The following is a 19,397-nucleotide window of genomic DNA, read 5'->3' on the forward strand; positions in this document are numbered from 1 at the left end:
AACACTTTCGTCTGTGTTCAATGTCGATGGGTTTCCTTTCCAGTCAGCATGACACACGTCAAATGGTTCACACCAATTCACTACGGCCGAACGCGACTCGCGTTTGATTCACATTTCGGCAGAATATCACGGTGATTCTGTATGTGAATTAGATTTTTCGGCCACAGTAATCGTACCGTCCCGCGTTTTCAGCTACCACGACATTCCACTCCCACACTGTGACGATCCTGTTATTCACACCGCAGCAGAGCTGTGTCTGCAGAACATGTTCTCTCTTCCGACAATGCACCACAGTTGTTACATAACGGTCTTATGTGGAATGCTGGTGACGTCCGAAGAGTGAAGTCCCATGTTAAAGCTGATACCTCACGACGGAATCACAAGCTGTTAGGCAGTCGCTGCCAGACGCAGCCATATATGAGAGACATCACAAAAGTACGCCTTTCAGAGGTTCCTTACGCCGCCCCTGCTTAAAGTCTAGACCCAGCCACGAATGAGAGACGTCGACAAAAACAGACACGCCTTCATGAGTTTCGGTACGCCTCCGCTGCTGGATGTCTAGTTATGCCAGAGAGAACACCCCGACCCTCGCCCTACTCGTTGAATAGCCACTTTATCACTCTGATAGCGGCATCATCGTATTCAGGTCCAGCTGCAGCGTGCTAGTGTCATTAGTCATAACACTGCACCACAGTTCATAGTTATACCTTTAGTGACCGTTGACTGTCATTCAGTGCACAACCAAACTGTTATAATTGTGTTCTGCAATTGTATCAAAGGTATACTGCCCCTCACATGGACATGGATGTCTTCCGAAATTAGGTATCCTGTATTAAAGTGTTTTCATGAATCTGATATTATATGTTGTAGCATCTACTCGAAATCCTCCTGAAGTGCAATATTAGAACTGAGTTTCCTATATATAAAATGCAGCACATAAAAGGACACAATATGTCTAACTCACTTTTTAAAGTTTCCTCGAATTTTTAACAGTGCACGAGTTTTATCTCAGTACAGTATCTTAGAGGAAGTAAAGTCTAAGATGCATGATATATGTCGATATGACAAGTTGTTACGACTCTGTAAACATGTTATTAGTTCATAGTTTGCCTTTGTGTCAATTGGCAAATTAAAACCTTTTGTAATTACATGTCGAAGTAATTATTTACGTGATGGAATTACCATTGTATATTGTTAGTGTTGTGTCCTGCGGTCAGCAGGAAAGAAGTAATAGTCAATTTGAACACACTTTATTACAATCAAAGAAAACGACGCCTTCTTGGCATACACTAAGTTTTTAAATGCATAACAAACATAAAGAAAACCAAAAACCCAAAACTCTGTGGTAGCAAAACAGATAAGGAAACAAGACAATGGAAGAAAATACTGACCAAAACTACTCTACATAATACAACGTGCTAATACAAGACTATGGCGAGTGAATACAAGGCTGGAGCCGTCGTAAGTACTGGCCGGAGCTGTTCGTAGCGGTTGGTAAACACTGCCGGTCTGACGGTCTAGGCGTGCTTATAAAGCCAGGTCGGCGGTGTGCTACATGCGTCATATAAGTTTCGATTGGTGGAACATTGTCACATTTTGTCTGGCGAGGTAGTTCCGTGTTTATTTGGGAAGTCTGTTATTGTTTCTGTCCGCTGGCGATGTTTCTCTCCGCGCTCCTGAAAGAGAGGTCGGCAACCCATCTTGCGAGTCGGTTCTGCGGGCCCTCTAACAATAAGTGCCGCTACGACAGTTAGAAATTTATATTGCAAGGAAAAAAGCCATCTTAATTCCAACTGAAGCGTTATAGGGAGGTAAGAATGGTAGGAGCAAGAGAGGAAAAAAGGAGAATTAATGCCTGCTTATAAGTGCTACAGTTCACAGTTTATAACTTTTGCATAATAATGGTTCTACTTCCCTTCAGTGTCAACAAAATTTTAAACTTTAATTTCCCTTCGTTTCTGTAAATGATCATCTTTATCATTTAGAATAATATCAGTACTTATTTCTCCTTTGAAGTCCAGGTGAACTGAACGTTTTTGAGTTACTAGGATATGACTCTTTCGATTTACTCAACACCAGACGTATCTCAGTGGGAGGTAAAGCTTGAGTGCCATTACCTGTATTTTCATATATCTAAAAAAATCTTTGATAACTGCATAAATTATTTCAATCAAAGTAAATTTCTGCTTTTTAACAACATTTTTCTCTTCCCTAGTAAGTCGGAAAGTGATCTGTTACAATTTTTCCTAATACTGAAACATCTCCACCTCGATCTGCCCAACTAGTAAGGAATCGTTATTTTTGAATATAACAACCTTGGTTGCGCAAACACTGCTTACATGGTTCGTAAAAATTCCCTTGGATGTTTCATTATAGCCATGGATGATACAATTATACCTCATCTATTTTTTTCTCTTTATTCTTTTTGTAGATAATCGGATTTTGCAGTACAAAGCCGAAACCTGCCATGAAAGCAATATTTTTGGGACGAAGAATGTTTTATTCAACAATAATCTTCTAATATCTCATCTCAGACGGACAGCATACGTTTCACGCCATTTAGGTTAGTTAAGGTGCCTGTTATTATCAACACTACTCAGGATGGAACCAGCCTGTAATATTTCTCTATGAATCTTACTCTCTGCTTTTCTTACAGGCCTCATTAGCACAACGATACAATTACAACAACTGATAACTTCCAAAATACGATGTTTGGACTTACAAATAATCCTGCAGCTGTGAAGATTCCACAGAGGGAAAAGTACTGCAGAAGAGAACGTTTTACTGTAGTCAAGAGCGTCGTTTCTTTCGCCGTAGCAGGCCCGCGAGGTTTGGAAGCGCACCACAGTTTGCGTTCAAAGCAACCGACGGGAACCGAAATAGAGGAGTTTCCTACCGGAGGGCCGTGAAAATTCAATTGCTCAGATGCGGATGAGCGGTGTAATAGTGGTTGTTTTACACACAGGAATTTGCATTCTGAGTAGATTTTGCAACGAATGTCTTTCCCGTACGCAAAATGAGACTGGAGATAAAAGTGGCGGCGGCTTTCCGTGCGCCGGGGCAGCACTGAGAGGCATCGTAAGGGAATACAGAACCGGCGGAATTGCTTCAGCGCGTCGCTTATCTTTTCAAACAGTAATGGGCATAGCTCCGACAGGTTTCTTAGGTCTTACCTTAAAACCATGGTAATAACTGTTAATGAAACGCGTGTGTGCGTTTCTGGATCATATGTGTGCTTAACGCAACGTCATCAACGCCCTTACACTCATTAAAACAAACGAATGAGGAGGGAAACTCTAAAATTGTTGCATACTCATGCACTCGAAATGACCATCCAGTCACTATCTTACATGCGCTTAAACAACTTAGAAAGAGGTAAAGTAGCTATACATGAAATTAAAACACAGAGAAAACAAAATAATCAAAATCAATCTTATGCCATCTAAGTAGTTCGACATGTTTGTCTAAGAACACATCGTGTTGGCAGCCTTTTGTGAGTATGATATTCGTAATTGTAAGATTTGTAAGTGTGAATAGCAAACCAATTGCTCACCTATTGTAATTTCATCGTGTATCCAATTATTATCTGATGATGGGGTAATGTTTCGAAATCCAGGTAGCACCAAACAAACATTAGCGGAAGAAGACACACTCATACACATAAAACTTTTCTAGCGAGAATCGACGTAAGAATTTACATATTACAAATTAATTACTTTTGACCCGTCCAGATTAGTGCCTTTAGTCTATTTTTAACATTGAAGCTTATAATTTACGTTTCATTACGCGAGAAAGACAATTCAAGAGTGCATATAAATAATCTACGTCCGAATAGCTGCTTTTCACATGTAAAAATACCTACATTAACATCTAAATTTAGAAGAAGCAACCAAGAGAGAAACGTGAAACAGTAGGCAGGGACAAATACCCATGTGATGATTTGAATAATGAAACACTCCACCAATTATATTTTCTTACACATACTACGGCGCATTTTGAAAACTTATTCCCACTTACAAGTGCAACAATTTCTATTCGTGTTTTATGTTGTGCCTTTGTGCGTGTGTGTGTTGTGCTCCACTGGCCCTGCAGTCGTCTTTTATGGTTTTACTCGGATAGTAAAATCTTTAAATACCAGTAACTTTCTATACCCTAATATTAGAAACATCACACCAGTAACTTTCTATACCCTAATATTAGAAACATCACGAAATTTATATTTTCCGATTGCAGTAATATCATGAAAAGAGCACTGCAAGGCAAGAGAAGCAGAACATCACACTCATAGAAATCACATAAAACATCTACGTATGCAGTTAAACCTGATAATGTGAATAAAATCCTTAAACATGTCGTGCTATGCATCAAAAGTAAATTACTTTTGCAGCGTTTAATTATTTACATCATTAATGACACATTTGCTGACTTTTGAACTACGTCGATTATTCAAAATTAGTTCGCAGGATGCGAATTCCTTGACATCAGCTGTGTAAGATATAGTTCTACTACGCAATACCGACATATGAAAATATTGACAGCAAAAGGAGAATCAACGTCGATCGATGAAGCAGAAATCCTTATAACTCTTGCAAATTGATTTCAATCACTGCATGACCATCATCAGTGTTAGTATTAAAGCACTGTGGACTTGCAGTAAACTCGTAACATCTGCACATATCAGTGAACAGTACTTGTCACGCCAAGACTATAAATTCAACTGATAAAGATCAGACAACGGTGGGAGAGCATAAAGTTCGTGTAGGATGACTTAATAACAGTGCATAGTGTGCTGGTGCGAGGCTGCCTCATCTCTGACACAGTGGATGAAATTCCTCTTGGTCACAGACTTCGTGCAAGTGATCCACCACAGTAGCGACGGGGATGCATTGTCAACAATGGATGGCGAAAAAGAGAGGTATTAGGCTTCCAGTGACCTTGACCACACCGAACTGGTTTCAGTGGAAGTAGTTATGCGAAGATGAAAGCCCAAGAGTCATAAACGGCCATCGGCCATTTTTCCGCAGAGGACACAACAACCTGAAGCGTTGCAGAAACATAAATCAGAGTCGGCTTGCTGAGCGGCTTGTGTGTGGGGTATAATCAAGGGTGTCGCCATGTGTGGTATCCCAAGCATCAATGAGATGAAAATCGTCCACAAACTTGTGTAAGGCCGGACATTGTGATCCGCCAGGAGTTTGGCCCTTCAGATGGAGGACAGTCTGTTGACACTGCCTCCTATGATGCAGAACATTCGTTGACGTTGGTGTGTCGAGCCTTATGAGCGTATAAGGTGACGCCCCATGTTTTAAATACCCCATCTGGATCGGCGAGAAACCACGCCTGTGGGCCACGTCTGTGGACAAGATGCCTTCCGAAACGTGAAGCACCACAATGCTCCCTGTGTGACTACTGACAGGAAAAAAGACGAATCTATAATGAATGGAAATAGTAATGAGATGCACAGCTTGTAGAATGGCTGATTCAACTTCAAGCGCCTTGAACATCTCGCGATGAGTTTAAACTTTGAGATATTACTGATGATATTGGTATTGCACATTTTGAACTTGTGCGTTTGGCGTCGTGGTGCTGGGAGTGAATGTACCATCGTCAGAAGCATTGGGATGTGGTGTTGACAGACGTCACCATCCTGTGTTCCACAGCACAGATGGAAACTCTTTTGGGTATCCATGCAGAATAGTGGTGGCAATTCTGGTTGAGATGCCATCTCGGCCTTTATAAGTGGTCCGACATTTCTGTCAGTGTGGTCATCGTAGTTCATGAATGTATTCCTCCACATCAGATGACACCAATTAGGTGTGACATCTCGACTCAAAGGCCACTATAGACACACTATGTTAAGCAGCCATGTGGTGGAGTCACTCATTTGGTTACGGTTCTTGGGAGAAGGCCATAAGGCAGCCTCCGCAGTGTGAGTGACGTCAGGGATGGCTGAGTGATGGTGGGGAGACGCATGATGCTGGTCGAGGTGGCCATGCAGTGCACTGGGAGTCGTCATCGTCACAATGAGCGCCACTGCATATGTCACCAGCAGGACATTCATTGTGGTTGGGAGTGGTATGTCCCTAAGAGGAGGTTGCACAACATGTTGCTGAACGCATTCTGACCATAGATGATCCTCTTTTTCATGTGTGTGGCTGACCAGTGTACAAAATTATGGCCCTGCAACCTCCGATCGGTAAGTAGTAGTGTACATGACTCCGGAGTTCGATGCGAACTTTCCGAACACTGTTTGGGACAGTATACTCCCTGAACTGCGCTCGCTTTTCGGCCACATGTTTGATGGCCATACCGAGGGGTTGGAGGGCCTCGACCACATCGTCTGCAGGGAGTTCAAACGGTAATTGAAAACTCTGATCGTTCTGACACCAAGACATCTGGACTAGGGTGACGGGTCCTATGTTACCATCAGAGTGAAAGGAGCGTAGTCCACAATGGACCTCTTGTATAATATTGTCACATACAATGTCGTCCACCATTTTCGTATAGACAGTGACTGTCTTTGTAAAGATGGATCCCTACGATGTCGGTTAGCGGTATCTTCCCTTTGTCATGCAGAAATCATTGATATCAGACTCCTTGGGATGGACGAAATTGGGGGGAGGGGGGCAGACGGTGAACACAATGTCGATTTACTATAGTTGTTCGCCATGATGTATGGTTAGGAACGACGGCATGTCGTTACGGGCGCGGTAAACACAAAATCAGGTTAGCTAAGTCTCGCTACAGAACAGAGGCATGTGTCTGCACTGTGGCACTGCCGAAGGTAGACTGTAACACTTTGGCTCTCCAAACACACTTCCTGGCCTGACACAAATTTCCGTATCTCATACTGTCTACGTCCTTAAATCGTAGTCCACTGTATCCAGCTGTGGATCATGAACAGTGTCTGTTGTTTCAAATGTCCATGTCTACATCGATTACCAACTGAAATCAAACATGTGTGACACTTAGAGTAGAAGTATTAATAATAATAATTAAAGTGTGAATGGACTGCGTTATTTGGAGGTATATATACGCCTATATGAGGAGACAAACCATTCGTTTATCACTGAAGATGTGTGGTGTGTCAAGTACTAAGATTAGCCTTATTTCATATTCGGGTATTTGCAAAAGCACGCGCGATATAGAGGAGGAGTAAAAGTAATTTACAATCTAGGGATTCTCTGGCCTGTTGTTGATGTGTAGATGCGTATGAATAACTGGGAAAACAAACTGTACCTCTGCCTCTTCGTAGCCAGAATACGAAGGCTGATCGGAAAGTAAGGCCCGATAGTCGCGCAATGGAAATGACAGTGAAAATCCGACGAAGCTTTACACAGATATGTTCGGCAGTGTCTCTAGTATTCCCGAGAATAGCTTTACATTACTCTTCTCAGTTCTGAGCGCACAGTGACCGCGCAAAGATTCCTAGAAAATAGTATGAGTGCCTGTCGTGTGATTTCACCCGATTTCGTGCAACTCCTCATGGCATACTTTTCACGCATTTCCTTCTTCATGACAGTTCAAATGGTTCAAATGGCTCTGAGCACTATGGGACTTAACATCTGAGGTCATCGGTCCCATAGAACTTAGAACTACCTACGGACATCACACACATCTATGCCCGAGGCAGGATTCGAACCTGCGACCGTAGCCGTCGCGCGGTTCCAGACTGAAGCGCCTAGAACCGCTCGGCCACACCGGTCTGCTTCATGACAGTTTCGGCCGCACACTGCAGGAGCAATAACGACGCCCATGCAGCGTTTTTGATGGGAAGTGTTTGATCGTCCACCATACAGCCCGGACTTAGCTCCCACTGATGTTCATCTCTGCTCTTATGAACCGCTGGTTATGAAGACAACATTTTGACACAGAGAGCAAACTGCAAACAACGTAGACGAGTGGCAAAAAGCACAAGTGGCTGCCTTCTACGACGAGGTTATTGAAGAAGTTGGTACAACGCTACTAAAGATGTGTAAGTAGGAGAGGCGGTTATGTAGAAAAGAAGCTGGAAGATGTATCTAACTGTTGCTAATAAAACATTTTTTATTTTCACCGTGGTTTCCATTTCACGACCGATTGGACCTCATTTTAGAATAGTTTTCATAATTCTTCTTACGAAGGAGCGATGTTATTATAGTGGTATGTCGGTAATGTGTATCACACATGAATTTAAATCCGGGTCAACAACCCCGGAGGTGTCACTGAACTGCATTTTCGTGGCAGTGTTCATCCTCTTTCAAGGGCTTATCTTACGACTTGTTTTTGTCACGTGTGTCAGGTTGCTTGCAATGCTTTTAATACTTTCTATGGTCTTCTTTAGTTTGCACAGGGGTTTCCCCGTCTCTTGTGCTTACCCGTATATTTACATCAATTCATTTCAGCAGTTTTCCTTTGCTTCTCGCGTCTCTAGATCCGCTTTACCTGGCTTCCTTGTATGCGCCGTTGTGCATTCTTCCGAGGATGGGGCTTCATTATTCCGCTATGAAACACTTGTGTAGCTGGCCGTTGCCTGAGAAGACATTCCACGTATGTCCGATGAGCTTCTTTCGGGCTGGGGGTCGTAGCCACATTTAGGATGCCGATTCTTATTCAACTATCCTTGCTTCTGCGGCTACGATATCTTCTGATTATTTTACTCACTACTTTGCGTACTTCGTAACGGAAACTTCGTGCTGGAGAATAGTGACATTCTATAACTTATCCTTACTAAGTTATAAGGACCTTATGTACCGAAAGGTGTATGTATCTCACACGCCTGTCAGAATTTTATCAGTTCTTTGTTTGTTTTAAGGGCTTCTAATTACGGTCATTGTATCTTCTTTAGTTCAACAGTTTGTTACCTTGAATATGTAGGTTTAATGTCACGAATCTAGTCGTGAATAATAAATCATTTTGACATAGGTATTGTAGTTTTCGTCATTTAAAAAGTAACATCACAGCTGAGATTGCACTGCATGCCAAATACCCATTCGTTCTTTTCAACTGGTCTTCTAACTCCGTTACCAACTGCGAGGGAGTTACGTCATCGATAGACTTCAAACATTTTAGTATATCTCGCTAAATTTTCCTTTCAAGATTTGTTGGTGCTCAATGGATAGGGACAGGCGTAGGCTACAAACGCGTTCCACTCTCTTCTCAATCACTGTTTGCCTTTCGTGCCCTACGACTCTTATAACTGCTGTGTAGCTGCTGTAAGAGCTGAAGATGACGATCTGCTTCCTCTATTTTATCCATGTTACATCTAGAATTTCCAGTGGTGTATTCCAGTCAACATTGTCATAAATTTTCTCTAAATCTACAAATGCTACAAATATATTTTATAAAGCATTATAAAAACAGAATTGATCAAAATAAAATATTTATTTGTATTGGCAATCGCTTCCGGTCAGAATGTCGCCATCTTCAGTCTAAATTGTGCTACGTCCGAAAGGAAGTTAGTGTGGCACACACGCCTGCCTCCCAGTTTAAAGTACCTGTAAGTCTACACCGTTGACTAATACACGCTGCGTTTATATTCTCTAGATGCCCCCACTCTTCCAATTAATCGCCAATTTCATAAAATGGACGACCATTAAAATCTGAACACACACACACATAGTATACTAGCAGATATTGAGAATAACACCTAAGTTGTCCGGCCTGTAACGTCTCCAAATGGAGTGAGAAATTTCTTTACAAAATAATGATTTATAAATATTGCATTGGGCAGTGATAATTATTAGTTTTATCATTTTTTACATACATGAATCGTAATTCTATGAAAATCAAAGTTAGGATGTGACGACCTAGTGTCAGTGACATCTATAATACCTTCAATGAACGATATAAAGCGATTGCCGACCATTCTTATCTTCAATTCGATATCTTGAGCCAAGCATGTAATCTTAAAGAAAAATTAGTTTTCCCATTCTTGCCTGTAGGGAAACGTTATAGTGTTCTTGAGACTCCACAAGGCAACAAAGGTTAAACATTACGTGAATGATTAATTAAATGAATACATCTGAAACAATAAGACCAATACATTAATTTGAATTGTTTTTCTTCACCGTTCACGGTAGTGCATTCAGATTTTGCAGTAGAGGGATCCAATTACATCCAATTATTTTATGCCAGGGTGAATAATTAACTAAAATATCAATAAATCAATGTAAAACTACGAATGTTACAGATCAAAGGAAAGATTAAAAATCCTATATGTAATGTACCTGTTCAAATAAGGCGTATTTATGAAGAGTTACAATTTTTTACGCAGTTCACAAATTCAGTCATAACTAATCAAGCAGTAGCTCAAAACTGTGCGATTGCCGTAGGTCAGAGATGTACAACGGCATTGGTGGCCATCCTCAGCTATCGTCTGATATATTTTTTGTGTAGATATCACAGCTAATTAAGTAACTTCTAAGTTTTAGGTGTTTTTTAGTAATTAACTCCTATATGTATACTTTTACTATAGTAATGTTAAATCTATCGGATTAACAACAATGAATTCCTGTCTCGTTTTCGTGAACACTGTGGTATACACTGACGTGACAAGAGTCGTGGGACACCTCCTAATAACGTGTCGGACCTCCTTTTGGCCAGCGTAGTGCAGCAACTTGACGTGGCACGGACTCACCGAGTTGTTGGAAGTTACCTGCACAAATATTGAACCATGCTGATTCTACAGGCGTCAAGAATTGCGAATGTGCATTTGTGTCCCATAAATGCTAGATAGGACTCACGTTAGGTGATCAGAGAGACAACTCATTGGCTCAAATCGTCCAAAATATTCTCCAAACCGATCACGAGCAATTACGGCTCGGTGGCAAGGCGCACGATTGTCTGCGAACATGCAGTCCATTATCGCTACAAACAGTCTCCAAGAAGCCGAACATCAACATTTCTCGTCAATGATCGGTTAACGTAGACCAGAGGACCCAGTCTCTTCCATGTAAACACAGCTCACACCATTATGGAAGCACCGCTAGCCTGCACAGTGCCTTGTTGATAACATGGGCCCATAACTATGTGGATCTGCGCCACACTCGAACACTACCATCAGGTCTTACCAACTGAGATCGGAACTAATCGGACATGGCCACGGTTTTTCACTCGTCTGCTGTCCAACCGATATGCTCACGAGCCCAGAAGAGGCGTTGCAGGCGATGTGCTGCTACCAAAGGAGCTCGCGTCGGTCGTCTGCTGCCATAGCCCATTAACGACAGATTTCGCCGCACTGTTCTAACGGATACTTTCATCGTACGTCCCACATTGATGTCTGGGGTCATTTCAGGCAGTATTGCCCAACGCAAACGCCGCTGCTCTCAGTCGTTAACTGAAGGCCGTCGGTCACAGCGTTGCCTGTGGTGAGATATAATGCTTCACAGCTGGTATTCTCGGCACACTCTTCACACTGTGGATCTGAGTATTGAATTCCGTCACGATTTCCGAGATAGCGTGTCCTACCTAAGATTCTGCGTTCAAAGTCTGCTAATCCCCGTCGTACGCTCATAATAAGCCGGAAACCTTTCCACATGGATCAGCTGAGTATAAATGACACCTCCGCCAGTGCACTGCCCTTTTATACCTCGTGTACGCGATATTAACACCATCTGTATACGGGTATTTCGGTATCCCATGACTGACACCTCAGTGTATTTGGCACTCATAAATAGCTCTAAATTTGGTCACTATAACATTTTGCTCCTTTCGTTCCTTCGCCCAGTCTGCCTTTACCAGCCGTGTTCACAAAGGAAGCGTAGTTTCCGAGTTTCCGAGGTCTTCCCCTTCTACTGACACGGGGTACACCACAGAACCGGTCTCTGTTATGTGCAGCGCGTACCTGCCTTCCTGGTGGTCCGATCTGATCAGCGTCACCAGCTCCTCTCTTACATCGGACAAGGGTTTCATACATACAGAAACCATTACATCGTAGTTACTTAGCAAAATTACAGTTTTAATATGACAGGTAGTATTTAAATGATCTGAGTGTCTGAAGTGGCGGATCCACAATCAAATGGTGATCTTTTATTCCGGTCATTCTTTTGATAAAATTGTTGCGAGGATTATAACAACTATTGGGATAATGAATTTAATAAAAACTCTTGTAGAATATACTAGGATTATTTTTCTTGACTTGTATCAATCTTTCTGATTGAAAGTAAAATGTACTATTTATACGAGAAAAACACTTAACAACCTCATCAATAAATTGAGATGTATGGGAATAAAGTGAGTGATTCATAATGGCTATGAACTAACGAAGTTAATGACATTACTTGAATTACTACAGCTGCAGCCACTAATAGTGACAATAGTAGGTGAGATAATAATGATACATTAATAACAATAATGATAGTGGCAAAATAAAGAAGAATTATATGTCTACAAAATATACGTTTTCTGTCATAGCGATTTTTTGGGAAAAGGGAAACTGAAGGAGACTACGTCGGCTACGAATACTGGAAAATGAAGAAGATCAGGTCCTTGTAAGTTCTGTGTTTAACTTTCGAGCCACACCTGCTAATTGTTTCGCCAGACATCTTCAATGTTCTCCCCCTCGTTGCCATCACAAGGTAGTGTGCGTTATATTGCAACCTCATTATTTCCTCGTTCTACTAGGAATTGTCTTCCGCAGTTTACCATCTTTACAAAGTTGGGCTGCATGTAAAACTTCAAATTAATGTTGATAATCAATACTCCTGTCCGACACTTTTAGGTATTGTCTGCGATCCATTTCTTATACGGTACCTACCTTACCACTACCTCACTGAAGGAAGGGGTATTCTGTTGGAGTTCAGTAGTCACCAAAACGTTTGTCAAAATATATCCCGGTTTCCTTTGCCCTATGTCTTCATGTATCATCTAGATTCTAGTTGGATAATTTTGTAACTCCGACGATACGTGGAATGATCGAAATGGTTTCTAGATCGGTAGTCATACTGACCATGAAAAACATAATTTCATTGTTGATTAGTCGTAATACACAAAAACACTTAACACTTCCCTGGAACTAATACCATCCGGCCGAATTCGTATTTTAAACTTTTCTATGATGTGATAGGATTTGCAGTCCATTAACTACTCGAAACTGCAGAGCCCAATAACTGTAAGGACCGTGTCTTATTACTACTAGCGATGGAAGAACTGAAGGACTGTAGACTTTTGTCCAACGATCCATAAACGTCGACATCACAAGCAAGACATGTTTCTTCAGACCGTCTGAAGTGAGAAACCGTGACAGAGCTTCTGTTACAAGTCAGTGAAACACAACAGACGCCACAATGCTATCTCTTTTTACATGTCACTCTAGCTTAGTTGCATCACATACTTTCCATAACTATTGATCGTTATATTAAAAATGTATGGTCGTTTTCTTCATTTGTATGCTGGACGCAATATCTTAACTGATGATTCCTTGCTGAGCGTGTAACACAGTGTAAAGTGAATGTTTGGAGATAGAGTACTTTACTCATATAGTGGCCTGTTGTGTATGTAAACTTAAACCCTACTTCCATCTGTTCGTTTTTCTATGTAAATGTCGTGTGACTAGGGTCGGGTAGATCGTTCGCCGGGTACAACTCTTTCGATGTGACGCCACTTCAGTGACTTGGGGGATGAAATGATGATGATTAGGACAACACAACGCTCAGTCCCTGAGCGGAGAAAATCTCCGACCCAGCTGGGAATCGAACCAGGGCCCCTAGATTTTTCAATGAGGTGATGCTAAATATTCTCCGTGTATAGCAACCCACTTCTTATCCCGTAAACAAACACGGTAGTTTCACTTGGTATGTAATAAGCACAATGTAGCTGGACATTGAGCAGCTTAGTCTCACTAGATGATCCTGACTGCTTTGTTGTCACAAGTGGTTATGGAAGCAACAAGACTGGAGCTTTGCTGTTTACCACGGCGCTATTTAACAGAGACATCACACATGTATCAAATTATTTATAAGAACGATATCGTGGCTTTAAGTGCGCCGTCACAATTGTACTTTGAAACATTGTAACAAAAGATGGAGTCACTACTCACAGTATTTTATAACTAGTTCTGTACTCTATTATGCGTGAAAAACTCCCACAGACACTTAGTGCTAACGTATGACATGTAATGAAATGTTCATTGACAATTCAACCGTTTCTCGGAAGTATAAGAATAATAATTAAAAATCCTCCCCCTCCCTTCCACCCCACACACAAACGGACTAAGCATGAACTATGCCGTGGTGTACGGGTTACGTGCCTCAGTGATGCAGATAGCCGTAACGTAAGTGGACCATAAGATAGGGGCATCTGTTGAGAGGCCAGACAAACGCGTGATATCTGAAAAGGGGCAGTAGCCGTATCAGTATTTGCAAGGGCAAGAGTCTGGATGATTGACTGATCTGGCCTTGTAAAATCAGCCAAAATAGCCTTGCTTTGCTGGAAGTGCGATCGGCTGAAGGCAAGGGGAAACGACAACCGTAGTTTTCCCCGAGGGCATGGAGCACTATTGTATGGCCAAATGATGATATAATCCTCATGGGCAAAATATTTTGCATGCAAAATAGTATCTTTCGGATCTTCAGGCGGAGACTCTCAGGACGATGTCGACATCAGAAGAAACAAAACGGATCGGAGTGCGGAATTTTGGATCCGTTAACTGGGCAGGTAGGTTAGAAAATTTTAAAAAGTAAATGGATAGGTTGAAGCATAGTGAGGCTTAGCGAACTTCAGTGGCAGAAGGAACAGCACTTTCGTTCAGTTGGATACAGGTTTAGAAATACAAAACCAAATAGTTGTAATTTAGGAGTCGGTCTAACAACGAATAACGAAACAGGAATGCGGGTAAGCTACTACGTACAGCACTGTAGCAAATTATGTTGGCGATAATACCTTTGTGCTGTTAAACATTCGTGAGTGACGCACTTCAGCTCAGTTAACGGAGATTGTTCTTTCCTCATAGCGCTGTAGCTTCATTTACCCGTGTGTTCACTTCTGCCTATTTAAGGCACATTCGAGCAACTTATGTACCCTAGCTGGACATCAATGTGATCGGATTCTCTATCAGACGTTTGTTCCCGTCAGAAAAAGGAAACTCTTGTTAGCAAATCTCTAAACTAATTAGTCGTATTACTGGAGGCATACTTACGCTCTGTTAAAATTCGCCAAGATCATGCATGGAGGATGTGACAGCGGGCTCCACAGTTCGTTGGCGGCTAGCAACTGAATTCATCTGTATCTTGAAGTTTTCCCGGCGTATTGACTGGTCCATCATATTTCGGGCTTGCAGCCGGATCACGTTAACATCTTGGCACGATATTTCGGCTAACAAACATGCAGCCATCTTCAGGTGAGTACGAGACTGAAGATTACTGGTGCACGTCGTTCTATATATACCGAAAATTGGCGCGGCGGCGCCTGCGCAGTGGAGAAGGCTAATACCGCGCCCCCTATCTAATTTGGCGCGCTCTGCAGCAGAAGCGGACCGCGCATGCGTAGTGGTGTACCTACATTTGCGCTATTGTCGTAAAGCGCCTTCGCGCAGCTGAGGCGCGGAGTCGAAAGTATAAAATCAATTTTCGTCGGCCGTCGCACTAGATGCACACCCATGTCTCTGTGAAGCGATTGAAGAAATTACAGGATCCCATGCTTTATCCATCTGAAAGCCGCCGTCTCGATTAATAATATTTTTTCCCAATCGTATCTCCACGGACTGCTTGATAATGGATTCCCAAAAAGATCTAGTTGTCGCTAAAATTTTTGTTCCACAATAATCCACGGAGTGTCCCGTCGAAATACAGTGTTCTGCTATGGCTGATTTGTTGGGCTGTAGTAGACGTGTGTGGAGCTCATGCTCCACGCATCTTTCCCGTATTGTGCGAGTAGTTTGGCCAATGTAGGATTTCCCACATTGACAAGGGATCTTATAAATACCCGCCTTCCTCAGACCCAGATCGTCCTTCACAGAGCCAAGCAAAGACGATATTTTCGTAGGTGGTCGGAAGATCACTTTAACACAATGCTTCTTTAAAATCCTTCCTATTTTAGAGGAGAGGTTACCCACATACGGAAGAAACGCCCTGGACCTGACCACCTCTTTGTCTTCTTCTTCTTCTTGTTTCTCTTTACATTTCTTCTTTGTTACAGCTGTGCGGATTTGGCGTGTAGAATATCCATTCTCCCTGAAGACGGATTGCAAATGTTCTAATTCTTTAGGAAGGCTGTCCTTATCAGATACCAAATGTGCCCTGTGCACCAGAGTACGCAGCAAACACATGGTTTGTGCAGGGTGGTGGCAGCTTGTCGCCTGCAAATACAGATCTGTGTGTGTGGGCTTCCGGTAGACGGAGTGCCCCAAAGGCGCGCAGAGGTAGGCCGCACAATTGAGATAAACGCTGTGACCGTGTGGTGCAGTAACTAACGAAACTGCCTAGTAAGCAGAAAATCCCCATTTCAAATCCCGATCCGGTTCATATTTTTCGCTCGACGCCACTGATTCCTCATAAAGTCCCGATACATTTGACATCAATAGCTCCTTCCCTTTCATTTCCTTTTTTCCCCTCTCCGCCTTCAATTTACGCAAAACAGTTTTATTTTAGCCTGGAAAAGCGAATGACACAGTATCTTGATAGCGAATTAGTATTTTTACTGCCGAAAATTGGAAGCAACAACGATTCTGTGCCCCGTGTCTCTTCTCACAGAGACAGATTGAAAAACTATCAAGTGAGAGACAGCAGTCTGCTGAAACAGTAAAATCCTTAACTCTACGTAATGTTTTAAGGGAATATAATATTAAGAGTGGTGGTCGTTCCATCGGATGAAAACATTTATCTCGGTGGTACTCCTAGTGCTTTTTTCAGGCTGGGAGCAGAAACACAGGCTCAACATCGTACTTTCCCACAGTTGTCAATACCAAAATGACGCAACCGTCAGTACACAAAGCAAGGATTAATATTTAATTCAACACTGTACTTAATACGTGTCTGCGAGGGAACATAATTTCGTATATTTTCCTGTTTTGGCCTTGCAGTAGAGAGAAATACTCTTCCGGAACGGAGCTTATAGTTATTCTGTTGCTGTCTTTTCAGATCACGGAACGTGATGAATGGTACTAGTTAGGGAAAGGGCCTGAATCAGACCTAGGGATTAATTTTCCGACCATGTGGACAAAGGATGCCGCCTTGCCTGAAGCCACTATTATCAGGAGATGAGTTACGATCTGCTAGGGTTTCTTGCGGCTCCCTGTAGTCTTCGAAAATACCGGTTAGAGAGCGCCACGTGAGAACTTGCTGTGAGTTATGTCCCAGACCACGAGCGTAGTAACTGCGGTAACATCCGAATGTTTTCTACGTACTTGCGTAATTCAGTAACTAAACTGTATGAAATACCGTTTCAAAAACACATGTGTCCATCATTTATATCCCTGCAGTTATTTCAATTTTGATTGAGATCATGAGGTATGCAATTTTTTTTTTTAAATTGAAAATGACTGTCGATGACACTTAGGTACAAGATAAGAGACAGAAAACCTTTCAGGACTACTAATAGCTTCATCGAACCCACTCGCATTTATATGTGTATCTTTAGGAATTCTACATCATACGGCTCCAGAGAAGTCATATGTACCTATGGTATTCAGCCGTGTGGCATATTTGACTCCGAAAACGGCAGACAACAGTTTTGGCTCGCAGTAGTAATTCTTGTGCTGTAACTCAGTCATTGAATAATGCAAGTAACAGACATATTGCGTTTCATACTTCCACCGTATTTGAAGTCAACAAAATACAACGAACAAATACCAAGAGGTAATTTTCTAGTCTATCACCATCTATCACGGCCGCTAGCCCTACGTGTAGTACGTATATGTTACTAGCAAATCGGTGAATGATTCTTAATTGCTAACTATGTATTGGAATTGAATATACGTCCTAAATGTTTTCCTAACCCCCCCCACCCCACCAACCTCACTCTTCCCACCTTGTCCTCTACCCCCTGTCTGTGCATCATCACGTCCTGAGTCTTTGTGTCCATCCCCTCTTCTGTCCTCTCTATATCCCTTCTCCCATCTCTCCTCTCTAATGACTCCCTCCTTCTCTCGTGCCTATGTTCAAACGAAACCTTGAATGCGAACTGAAGTCGCTTAAAATGAATAGGTAAATCGGTTGGAATCATTGCTGTAAGGCGTATGAGGAACACCTCTTCCGCTGTTAGATCTGTGAAGACAGAAGCTTCAGTGATAGTATTTAGCACAACTGTACTCTGTGAAATAGCAGGATTACTAAGTTTCTGACTATTCACATACTTTATTAGTACTCGTATTCTAATCATAAGCCCATAAGTCATAAATACGACTTTTCTGTTTTGTGTCAAATCTGTCTGCAAGGGCCGGCCGGAGTGGCAAAGCGCTTCTAGGCGCTACAGTCTGGAGCCGCGTTACCGCTACGGTCGCAGGTTCGAATCCTGCCTAGGGCATGGATGTGTCTGATGTCCTTAGGTTAGTTAGGTTTAAGTAGGGACTGATCACCTCAGAAGTTAAGTACCAAAGTGCTCAGAGCCATTCGAACTACTTATTTTTCTTCCATGTCTAAATGCATCCAGTACCCACCTTAGTACCTCAAGAAGACCGAAATCAGGAAACACACTTTCCACGTATTTCTTGGGTTGTTTGAGTGGTGAGATAAAAGTCTGCATTCGAAAGATTTTTTTCTTTAGATTGATTTTTTGGAGATTCGAGAAGTGACCAAGTACCTGTTGGCTGGCGTTATTGTTGTTGAAGATTCAGTTTGACAGTGAACGGTACTATATCTTCGCAACAAAAACGTCAGACAATAGGAACTTGGTCACTTCTCCAATCTTAAAAAGATGCAAGACAAATTTTCAGATTACATTTTTTTGCTCACATCTAAATCAACCCGTAAAAATACGCAAACTCAATTTCATGATTTACAGACCCTTAGTATCAACTCCCTTGAAACAGTTTAGAATTGTGAATAAATGTAAATCTTTGATGTTTGTTGTTGAGTAATTCGTTCATCTGCCAAGTGTTTGGCTGTCGACGTTTCTACATTCTTAAAAGGTCATCCTATACAATTGGAGTCTGACATAACATTATTGTTTGCAAGTTTACCAACGACGTGTTTAATGTTGACAGATCAGTGCGACTGTAATGAAAATACTGAAACAGAGTACAGAAGCCTATTCAAGTTCTAGTACGAAATAAAATGTACAAACATAGTTTCAGATACATGAAATCTCTGAAAGAGTCAAATCCGCCTCCACGTAACTTTCCACCATACAGATAGAATGCGGAAATTGTGTTTTCATAGCAAGCTGTCATCACTGACACCAAGCACAAGTGACAAATATGAAATATTGTGGAGGTATATTTACTTTTACTAACAAATATGCCCATTACACAAAAATTAAGGAAA

The sequence above is a fragment of the Schistocerca americana genome, chromosome 2, assembly GCF_021461395.2.
Source record: "Schistocerca americana isolate TAMUIC-IGC-003095 chromosome 2, iqSchAmer2.1, whole genome shotgun sequence".
Taxonomy (NCBI): domain Eukaryota; kingdom Metazoa; phylum Arthropoda; class Insecta; order Orthoptera; family Acrididae; genus Schistocerca; species Schistocerca americana.